The sequence below is a fragment of the Rhagoletis pomonella genome, unplaced genomic scaffold, assembly GCF_013731165.1.
Source record: "Rhagoletis pomonella isolate Grant_MI unplaced genomic scaffold, Rhpom_1.0 Rhpom_scaffold_00001, whole genome shotgun sequence".
NCBI lineage: Eukaryota > Metazoa > Arthropoda > Insecta > Diptera > Tephritidae > Rhagoletis > Rhagoletis pomonella.
Genome location: NW_023458555.1, coordinates 71,125,727 through 71,137,529, shown reverse-complemented (window position 1 = coordinate 71,137,529; position 11,803 = coordinate 71,125,727). Strand labels below are relative to the sequence as shown.

Below are 11,803 nucleotides of genomic sequence, written 5' to 3'. Positions count from 1 at the left end.
CCGGCGGTCCATGGGTAGCTACTAGGGACCTTCAACAAACGCCCAACGTGGGGAACACCCACCCCTGACAACTTGTAAGTATGCACAATGACCCAAATCAACTCAAGTCACAAAAATAGTCACTAATTGCTAGTCTCAAATTTAGTGACTTGAGATGAGACCGAATTACTGAATCCCAGTGTAGATATGCGAATGCTAATGTTTGGTTTCAAACTGGAAGAGTTACCAGAGGTGCCAAATGTGCGGATTTTGCCCCATTTTGGGGAGTTCGGAAACCATTTGGGAATGGATTTTTTCGTTTGGGGATGTGAGGATTTGATTAGGATTTTTGTTTGGTTTAAAATTTTCATATTGAAATTAAAATACATATATTTTACTGCCTGACCTTAAGAACTTCTCGAGAAAAGATTTTCTTTGTACATAGTTTTTGCGCGGTATGATTATAACGTTTTTCTATCGCCGTCAAAGCTTTATTCGGGGCAAATGTCTGCTTTGATTGGCTTTCATTGAACAAACAATTCTCTCTCAGTTCATTACAACAAATTGTAAAAGGACTGCTGTAATTGACATTCACAACTTATACATATTTCTTTGCGCCAACATTGTCGGTTCTTCATTTAGTGTAAAAAAAATTTAGAAAATGGCTGGCGGACAAAAAAAAGCATACTAATTGGGCGAATTTATAGACGGCTGTGGGAATAGGAACCTTGGCCGAAGGTTTGTTATTAAATAGTCTCCAAAAATCATAAAATATAAGAAACCGCAATACATAAATCACATATCGTCGTATAAAGTACAAAACCGCGTATCGTCATTATGCAAAACCGCGTAACTGACATTTGCTGCCAAAAATTGGATTTGCTCACACAAGCTCTTGGCTCAATCCTAATCCATTCGTCCTGAAATATACTAGCCAGAAATGCCATTGCTTTATAAAAAAGGGAACCATTTCGAAATATGAGTGTTTTTACTCTCTAGAAAACAGTTTATGCAGCCTCACTTACGCGGTTTTGCATTATCTTGATACGCGGTTTTGCATTTTGTTGATACGCGGTTTTGTACTTTAAACGACGACATGGTTATATGATCTCATACATACTTACCTGTGTGTACGTATATGTGTCAACTACAGGTGGCAAGGCTATAGTACAAGCGATAGATGGTAACCTTAAGATAGAGGAAGATAGGAGAAACGAAGAGGTTGAGGAGATAAGTAAGAAGCAAATTACGGAAGAGGGCGGCCGCAACTATCGGATTTGAGTTTGGATTCATTTTATGTTTTCCTTTAAATTATTATTGATAGTCTTATTGTTCCTTACATTCTGGGAATAAATCTTGACAATTCACTTAACTACACGGAGTGATTTCTATCAAGTGAAGCCAGTAGTTTCACATCTCAGAAGGTGCATTTATGGAGCCAAATGCCTACAACGGAAGCGTCGCGGAGGTTCAACGGTGCGCAAGCACAAAAACGAAGAGAATCTTCAACGAACAAAGAGCTGCTGAAGCGCAAAGGTGCACTTATAAGCAAACAGCGCAACATCATCTTTTTGTGGAAGCTGCCAAAAGGTGCCACAACGAAGCATAAAGTCAAGATATTTGACCATTGCGCTGGGAACGTATTTTCCAGAGCAACGTATCAAAAAGTTCAGACACGCAACGAGCAAGCGGTTGAAGCAACATAGGCGCAAACGACGCCGACGTCTTTGCATACGTTTTGACTGCGCCGTTACGATTTATGATTCGACGTCAATTTAGTTTGGAAGCAGCAACGAGCCAACGGCTAAAATTTAAAACACAAAATCAAAAGCGAGTGTGTTTGGGGCGTGGGCACCATTCTAATAAGAAAGTCCAACGAATACGAAAGCAAAGCAAAATAAATAAAAGGACGGTGAAATTCAATTCAGTACGGCTTTTAAATTTTCACTAAGAAAGTTTGTTTAAATATGATAAAGCTAGTCACTTTGAGGGCCAGTCAGCTGAATGCGCTGCTAAGAGCTAACGAATTGCCAATGGCTGATTTTAAAGCTGCAAGAAGTTTTGGGCACGGATGAAATCGATTCACCGGAGCTCGAAGATGACTCTATGACGTCCGCAAACGATTTTCAAACGCAAATCAATAGCTTTAGAGTTGACGAGTTTAACATAACCTATTAGTAGGGTTAATCGCAATTCGACACCCGCAACAGATAGCGGTGAAGTGCAACATGGGTCCAACGACAGCGGTGATGTTAGACCAGGCTCAACCATTCTCATGGGGGAATCAGCCAATGATTCACGCAGTCCATCACGTACAAAGATATCGATCCAGGAGATGATTGGTATAATGCCTTAGTTTGACCCGCTCAGAGGTTCTACGTCTGCAACGCAGTTTGTAATACGAACTGAATAACTACAACAGTGCTACGGGTGGCCAAAGGAGATGGTTTTGGTTGCAGTCCAGCACAAAATGAATAGCATGGCCAAACGCTGGCTGGATGCCCAACCGGTTTTCCGGTCTTGGTCTCAATTCGTATAAGCATGTAACATAGATTTCCCGTCTACGCATAACGCAGCAGAAACACACAAAGCGCTAATGAAGCGTAAACGTAGAAACGGAGAAGATTACCTGGAGTATTATTATTCAATGCTAACGATAGGTCGTCAAGGTATGGTGGACGACGTACCCATCATCACGCACTTAATTAGCGGTCTCAATAAATGCCACGATACTTTCTTTCTTTCTTGAGTAAAAGCTTTAAATTTGCCAAGATACATAAGTTTCTGGCGGTCTCACCGCTCGAAAGCAAAAGTACTTGTAATTTTTCAAAGAATAAACAGGAATTGTGTGTCTCATGTATTTTTGGTGTTAATGGCGCTAGCGCTTTTCGTATATTGGTGTTGGCGCGGCAACTCCGGCTACGATGTTAACGGAATTGCGCCGCGCAGCGCAGTGTTACTCATGCCTAGTGGGAACAGCTTTCAGTCCACAATCCCAAAACTCGTTTTCAAGTGTTTTCGTTGTCGGTCCGAACATGGTATTAGAACGAAAACGTGTTTTCGATATCGGTCAGAACATGGTATAATTACGGTGACCATATTTATGGGAGCCGAATACGGGACACCAAATAATTTTGCAATTTTTTCTACAAAAACTTGCAGATCTTAAAGCCTTCTTCAATGATCCTAGATGTATTAGCCCTGAAACAGCATCCTTTTAGTAACATCACAAATTTGTAGGAAAATTTTCTCGAGATTTTTACCTCTCAAAATTTGTTAAAAAAGTCGTTAAATTTTCAATCGCAATTTTTTCGTACAAAGTAATTATGTTCGAACATTTTTTTAAAAGAAGGGCACTTTATTATACTCAATTTTAATGAGGTAGGTACAAAACTGCAAACCAATTTTTTTTCTAAGGATTCTAATTAAAGAGTTTGAAATTTTGGTGAAACATTGCAGAATTAATTTTTATAGTTTTTTTGCACAAATTTAGAAATCTGGTATTAAAATGAATCAGTGAGATTGTATTTTCATATAACAAAATTTTATTTGTGCCACAATGGCTCGTAGGCACAGTAGCCAATGGAAAAGTTCTTTTACCACCTCTGCAAGATTGTAAGTCATGCAGAGTCCGCAAATGGCTCCGCAAGCATTGACCTGAGGATGCATCAGACTAGGCCGAGCATACTTTGAACTGCCATTAATTTATAACATAAGACAGTTTTAATACATGACAGTTGAGAAGTTCATGCACAAAAGTTTCATTAATTTAATGAAGGAAACTTTCGCCCATGCAGCATGAATTTAGGCGCGTTCCCGTAACCGAAACGACCCAGATTTATATCTGGCCAAGGACTGTCACTCCAGCAACACTAGCCAAAAACTCTTTGAGGAATTTGTATGCTAATAATAAACTAAGGAAATATAGCCAAACCTTGCTAAAATGTTGAGTCCAAATTTATATGTCGATCACTGTATGTATTCCTCGAATCGGAACACAGGAATTCAGATTAGAAAACAATAACTTTTTATGGAGAAAATTGTGGTCATATACCAACATCACTTAAAACTAGTTCATAGGCATGTAATGTTAATGAGCTTTTAAGGCGTCGAGACACCGAATACGGAATAAATACCGGGCATTAAAAGAAATACAGAACACTTGGCGTTCCATATAACAAAAAAAAATGTACAGGACAACGAGTCAAAAAAGAGGACTGTCCCGTATAATACAGGACGGATGGTCACCGTAGGTATAATGCTAAAATCGTATTAATAAATGCACGAAATGAATGAATGGAATACTATGGTTTACTTTAACTGCATTTGTAACATAAAATTACGAAACTAACCGATTTATTGAAATATCAAAGCGAAAACTAGCTGCGAAAATCCCGCTATGTTTAATTAAAACATGGAAATGCTTGGTGTTGCCAATTTATTATTATCAGAAAAGGCTTTAATTAGTGATGCCAGTTGCAATAAATGTGGAAGATTTTAAGGTTTTTACAATTAAAGAAATGAAATTAAATTTAGATTGCGTTTATTGCTACGTTTATACATTAGCTATTTGCAAATAAAAATAATTTGCAAATACCTAACTCACTGTTTATTCGATGGTGAAAATTTTTTTTTTAATATTGCCTGATTATATAAGACCATCGAAAAATAAAATAAAGTTAAAAATTGCAACGTCTTGATTATAAAAAGGCAATAAGATGACCATCGAAAAAGAAAATAAACCTAAGAATTGGTGGCGTCTTGCGCTTATTTGCAAATAGTACCACTAATCAATACTTATTTGTGTGATTTAGTTATTTGCAAATAAAAAATTAACTCGGCGTTTATACGGAAAACGTTTCCATTTTGCAAATTGTTATTTGCAAATAATACGTGCTTATAAACGTAATATTAATTTCCGGTATGTATATAAGAATGCGCCCATTCACAAGTCTATTTCCTTATGTAATTCTGATTGTAATTACTGGATTTTTATTGTTGCCGGAGAAGAATGTCAGAACTTTTCTCTGCGTAGGCGGCCTTCGGCCGCGCTTAGGAATCACAATACTTACTGCGCAGAATTCTCCTCTTTGTGTTGCCGGAGAAAAACAGAACTTCTTTCTGCGTAGGCGGTTTTCTGCAGCGCTTAGGGATCATAACCCTTAATAGGCAGAGTTCTCCTTTCTGTGTTGCCGAAGAAGAGTGGCAGAACTTCTTTCTGCGTAGGCGGCCTTCGGCCGCGCTTGGGGATCATAACCCTTACTAAGCAGAATTCTCCTTTCTGTCTTGCCAAAGAAGTTAGGCGGAACTTCTTTCTTCTTTAATTTCTTCAATTGTAAAAAACTTAAAATCTGTATCATTTGTTGCTATTGGCATCACTAATTAAACCCCTTTATAATAAAAATAAATTCGCAACACTAATAGCGTCTTTTTTTTTCTCCATAAAATTCTGCCCTAATGCTGCCACTTTAAAATGCTGTATTCTTTTGTAAAATAAATGCAATCTTTGCAGAGGGCAGAGCTATCTTTTCTCACAGGGTTACCCTAAAAATGTGGTAAAATGTAACATATTTCGCCCTCTCTGCTTGGCAACACTAATAGCGTTTTTGTTTCTCCATAAAATTCTGCCCTGATGCTGCCACTTTAAAATGCTGTGTTCTTTTGTAAAATGAATGCAATCTTTGCAGAGGGCAGAGCTATCTTTTCTCACAGGGTTACCCTAAAAATGTGGGAAAATGTAACATATTTCGCCCTCTCTGCTAACGACAAGGGAGATAATTGCCCTTTCAATCAGCTGATCAATAGTAACATCACGTAAAAATAGTACCTCTCTTGTCTCGTTTTAGCACGCATATATCGGCAATGTTAAAGCAGCACAGATAAAGTGTGAACATTTTTGACATTTCATTTTGGCGCTCGTGAATCGAAAACGCAAACTTTATGCTTAGGCATAAAATTATTAAAATATTCTAGGTGCCCGGGATCTTTGTAAATTTTAATAACCTAAATCAGGAAAACTGATTGTATTTTGTCAGGTAAATATGTTTCCCAGAAGATGGAGTTTATATATTTGTAGTTACTTACACAGAAATTTTTGGTGTCACAGGTGGAAGAGAATTGTTGGCGAAAATGGAAAAACGCTGCTTGTTTGTAGGAACAAAAGTAATAAATGACCCCTTGGAGTCAGATATTGAGGAAATCGGAGTGCTTTTACATCCAAAAGTGAATTGCTTACATGTAAAAGCCTTTATAGATGAAGTAGTCAACTTGTACACAGGCCGCGAGGTATTTTTTTCATACGGGCACGGATTAGTATTTCGCTCACCAAGTTTCAGAGAATCATACTTTCTTTGTGAAGTTTGGTTTACGCTTTATCCAGTGGGTGGAGTTTCATGAAGAACGCCCATGCATTTCCCCGTACCGCCCTCAAACTAGTGGGCAAAATACTAAACACTCCTTTCATAATTTTTCTCAATGCTTGTTTAGGGTACTGTTTTGTTATTTGTACAACGATGTTGAGTTGGTGTGCTCAAACGCGAACCATCCTTATTCGTTTAGGGTGGGTTTGGAGGACCACGCCCCTTTTCCTCCGCTCACACCACAAAATCGTTGTACAAATAACTAAACATTTCCCCTTGTTTATATACTGTATATTTTTATATTTATGCATTTGTAGTTTAAACGAAATTTTTGCGTTGAACGTGAAAGTGCGGAATATTTAATTGCAAAATATACAAGCAGTTCCTACTCATACAATATTATAGCTGCTTAAAAGTTTAGTTTTTAATTCATGAAATTACATATACTTATGTATGCTTTTAAGACGTTATTAAGCGTTATAAAATCTTGTGGATCCCTTTACTGTATTTACATATTTTGGTTTGTAGGCTTTAACAGAATATAAAATAAGTTTAAGTGATTTTCTCTTTCTGGTCCACCGCAGTGTTGGAAAATTGTAATTGTATTGTAATTTATACCAAATTCTACAATACAAATACAAATGGTTTGTATTATTATAAAAATAGATTCAAGTTAAGAAATAAATAAATGGTCAACTATCGTATAATGGCAAACGCCAGTTATACGCCTAAATCTATAAATGTGTTTTTGCCAATGCCACGATTGGTGCAACGGTCGGCTCATCTGGCAGATACAAAATCACTGGCAGCAACGTCAATGTGGGCATTTGTATGGCTTGGGGAATGTTTGTACAGGTACAGGTTTGCCAAAGCTGAAAAAAGATGTGTATATTTTTCAGCATTTAATCGCTAGTTATTCGAATTTGCTTACTTACACCGAATGTTCTGTTGGTGCCGTTGTTGCTGTTCAAGTTTCTCCGAAATCCGAACCACTAGCAAGAGCAGTGTTTCCGAACACGCCGTATAAAGGTGATGTGGATTTGGCCGTCAATGGCATAGATATGGTGATGGAGAACAGTCAGTTGTTGTAAATGAGCGAAGGGCGCCGATGAAAATATTATTTGGAGAAACGTTGGGCCAGAAACGAAAGGCACTTGCAATCATTTTACATCCATTTGCAGAAGCCTGCAAACCAAGAGCTAAAAAATATATATTATAACTTTATAGATAATAAGCAGCATATACAATTTAAACCTGATTTTATAACTATCCCCTTATTCTAGAACCCGAATTTTCGTAGTTCGTAATTGGTAGCTATGCTACGAAAAACGAAAAATCCACATGCTGCAGCATTGCCAGCTATCAGTTGTTTTTCGAAGATAGCTGAATGAAGGAAAACAAAGTGGAAAAGAATTAAAAAAAACACTCATCATGTGCTTGTTTATTGTAAAATTGGTTAATTTTACATATTTTGAGGACAATTATGGATTCTGATGTATTTGCAATTATAGCAGCAGAGTAAGCGGGCGCTATGGCAATGGATTCACAAAGGTATGCGGAGCTGTCGGGCATAGTAACCATGGGCGCATCTATGTCAGCTTGTGGTTGAATTGTTGAACCACAAGCCAGAACTCCTCCTATACCTGAAGGTCTGGTTCTCAATCCAGTTAATGCAATAACAGCTTCTTCCAAGCCATTGAAAACATGCACTTTGTCAGGTCCACCACCTGTTGCGCTTGCTTCTGCCTTCGGCCGCGCTCAGGGATTATAACCCTTACTAAGTAGAATTCTCCTTTCTGTGTTGCGGGGAGGAAGGGCTTTTGCCTGTCAAAGGTATACAACATTTCTTGTGCATATTACTCCGGCTACGCCGTCCACAGTATTTTTGCGCAGACCCCACGTCGAAATTTGCAAAAAGTGCATAGTGCAAACTGAGTTTATCAATAAGCTAGTGGTAGGAAATGTGAAACATATATCCCAAATGAAATGTGAATCTTTTGATTACACGTGTATGTTAAAGTTTATGGATTCGGGTTATGCGTTTGGACACAACAACCGAAAATCGTTGTACATTAACTAAACCGGGCCCAAGTTTCTCGATAAGGGGCAACAAATATTCTTTTTTGCTCGTTTATATAAAGCAGTGGATAAAAATATACGTATATGCGAAAGGCAAATTTATGTGGTGGTGTTCATTACCAATATTTCTTGCAAACACACATCGATTTACATCTTTTATTTCGACTCCGACACAGAATTGTTTTTGTACAAAATTACGCAAAAAAGTTCATTTTTAGGCATGCCATTGTTACGAATTTCGAAAGTTCGAAAATACAATTCGGATCGCAGCATACTATTTCTACGATTCGTAGCAAAATCCGAATACGAAAGAGTTGCAGAATAGGGGTGTATATCTCGCACACCCGCAGCTTTAAGCTGGTTTGATTTCAGTCAAACATTTTTCCATAAGGCTTTCGATTCTTGTAGCTTTCCCCATTCTCTCCTTGTGTCGCTTCTCCCTGGCTTCCTCTTTCCTAGCAGCAATTTCAATTAGAGTTTCTTGCATCGTTTTTTTCTTTCTTTGCTTTTCTTTTGGTGAGACCTCTTTTTTAACTATACATTGGCTACTCAGTTTTATTGCCGGCTCAATTGAATCAACCAGTTTGCAATTTTTTTTTGGCGTTTTGCACCTGAGCTTCTGTTATTTTCCACTGCCGCATTTTTTCGTTTCATGATGGTCTTGTACCTTTCTTCACACTGCTTCCAACTTTTCCCGTCGAACCCAGCGCCAATCTTCATCCACATATCCTTCTTTGTCTTTAACTGCTTGAAGGGCCCAATGTCCGGCAAAAAGGAAGCGTACTTATCCAGCAAGAGTCTCGTTTCGGCTTCCGTCCATACTGCAAAAAAGCGTTATTTAAGGATACGCATTTTCGGCTTTTACTTTTCTATCAATTTTCATTTTCTCAAATTTTCTGATTGCATTTCAGGGTTGCAGTTTGTGATCCTTTGTCAGTGTGAAGGGCTACACTGAACCCTAAGCAGGGTGCCAAATTCACAGGGTGAAGTGCAACTTTAAAAGACTTTCGCACCTCGGTATGGCAACATATTCGTGTAGAAAAGAAAACACTATAAGCACCTCCATGTTTTAATTACAATAAATCGGTTGGTCTCATAATTTTATGTTACAAATTCAGTTAAAGTAAACCATAGTGAACATGTAAATACCAATATGCAATCAGCAACGATTTTTCCCCATTTTTAATAGGCTTGCCTGATAAGCAGCGTAGTCGGAGGAGAAAGAAAAGCATACCGTTGAATTCCTTGGTTAATACAATGTTTAGATACTGTTATACTGCGGTATTTAAAGTGTTTGTATATGCAGAGTTGCATTGCACATTGCACCCATATACATTGCATATTTTAAATATTAGGCCCATTCTTTGGCAACCGAGCTACAAAAGAACACTCGCTTTAATAACGAAATACACGCAAAGCAACAACACAAACTCGCCTATTTATCCGAGTTGAGCCAGGTCGGTTAAAGCATACGCGACCTGAAGAGTAGTGTTGTTAAGTGAGAAAACTGCTCTATTGTGAATTGTTAGTGGGAAAGTGGAGAGGGAGATTTTCGTATATACATGGTATATATTTTAAATAAGTATATATATTACGCAAATACATGTCTACATTCCGTTGAACTAATCACATGTTTCTTGCCAGCTACCGGCAGGGTTGCTTAAGTAGTTAAAAGCAAATTTTACCCGAGTTGAGCGTTCTTTTGTCGCTCGCTTACAAAAACATGCAGCTATTCAATATAGCAATGAACAATTTTTCTGAATTTTCCATTTCTAAAACACCAATGGTAACCAATACCAAACGAAGCATCAACTTTGTTTCTGATGCGCTGATTGCTCTACCGATGCGGCTCGATACCTTTTCGCATGCGTTTTGGAAAAGTATACATTTTCAATATTTTGTAGTTCGGCGTTATGGAACATTATACTTTGTACGTATGCAAAGCAATAGACGTTTTGAAGTCAGCCTATATCTATGAGTTTTCAAAAAAGTGGTCTTAGTAACTTTTCACTTTAACATATCGCTAGGTTAATGAGATGATAATTGGCATTTTAAAAAAGTCTGCACGGTTTCACCCAAATTGCAAACATTTTAATTAAAATCTAAGAAAAGAATTAATTTTAGTATAGTAAAGTGCAAAATTGAAATAGCAACTTGTGTTGAGTTTAGGAAAATTTATTCCTTGACATTGTAAAGCAGTTCCTTCCATATCAAGATATTTTTAAAACATATTTCTGCAACCTTGCGGAGTGCTGCCAGCTTTTCTTTTTATCACATCAGGATGTAGCGAACAAATATGGCACGTTCTAGAAACCGCTACTTGACTCAAGTAAAAGTAAACAACGCTTTTGAAACTTTATATGCACTGAAATTTGCTAATGCTTTCACAAAAATCACCGTTTATTATCATTTTCGCTATTAATTCTTTTTATAAATCATATATTTTGCAATTTAAAACAATAAAACCACTTCTCCTGTCAAGAAATTGAATATTGAAAAAATGTACTATTTTACAGTTTATTTTATCCTTCCATTCTGCCTGCTCTTAGGGCCGGTTCCTTAATGTCTGGTTAACAGTAATCTGAGGTTAAACACCGTTATCGACGTGTTCGACTCCATGCATACAACAGGGAGTCGGTAACGTCGATAACTATGTTTAACCGGAGATTAGTGTTAACCAGACATTGAGTAACCGGCCCTTAGTGTTTAGTGTTGGACAATTGAATAGTCGCCTCAAATAACGTTGTAAGCGACTATTGGTTCAAAGCTACTTTCCTTGATTTTAAAGATATTAATGTGTATATTTTATTTTTTTAAAGGCAAGATTGTTGAAGAGTGCTATACCGAAAAAGTAGAAAACCAAATCTAATCCCCGTTTGTGCGTCAGTAAACAAGTTTTTTTTTATTTCATAAAATTATAATTTTGTCGCTTACAACGTTATTTGAGGCGACCATTCAATTGTCGAGCAAAACTAAAACTACTCAAAAACACGAATATGTGGTAGATTGCGGACCTTGTGTGGTAGATGTGGTAGATGCTCAAAAAAGTGGCAGATCTACCATAATGTGGTAGAAGTCCGATCACTGATCACGAATTTTGTCATGAAACGTGGCGGGGATGTTAAGAAACGTATACATTTACATTATTTATCACTCTTTTCACTTTATTAGTAATAGTATTTAACTAATTTGTTGTTAAATACTTTGCAGTTTCACTAGCAAAGTTTCATATAAAAATAGAACTTAACACTTTCGATAGTTTGCGGATAATTTTAAAATGCATTGACGAAGCTTTTTTATATATAAAAGGCTACATTTAGCACTTTCGAACACATTTTTACGAAGATTGTTCATGCTATCGCATTTAGCAAATGTACATTAAATGT

The 11,803-nt window shown here is 37.3% G+C and overlaps 1 long non-coding RNA gene across 1 annotated transcript; it reads right to left on the bottom strand.

Annotated features, from left to right (window-relative positions):
- Positions 1–6,658: 6,658 nt before the first annotated feature.
- LOC118747548 lies at positions 6,659–7,712 on the bottom strand. Its single transcript, XR_004993967.1, has 3 exons — positions 7,593–7,712; positions 7,274–7,537; positions 6,659–7,210 (listed from the first exon to the last, which is right to left on the bottom strand). It is a non-coding gene; the product is annotated as an uncharacterized LOC118747548 (long non-coding RNA).
- Between the last annotated feature and the right edge of the window lie 4,091 nt (positions 7,713–11,803).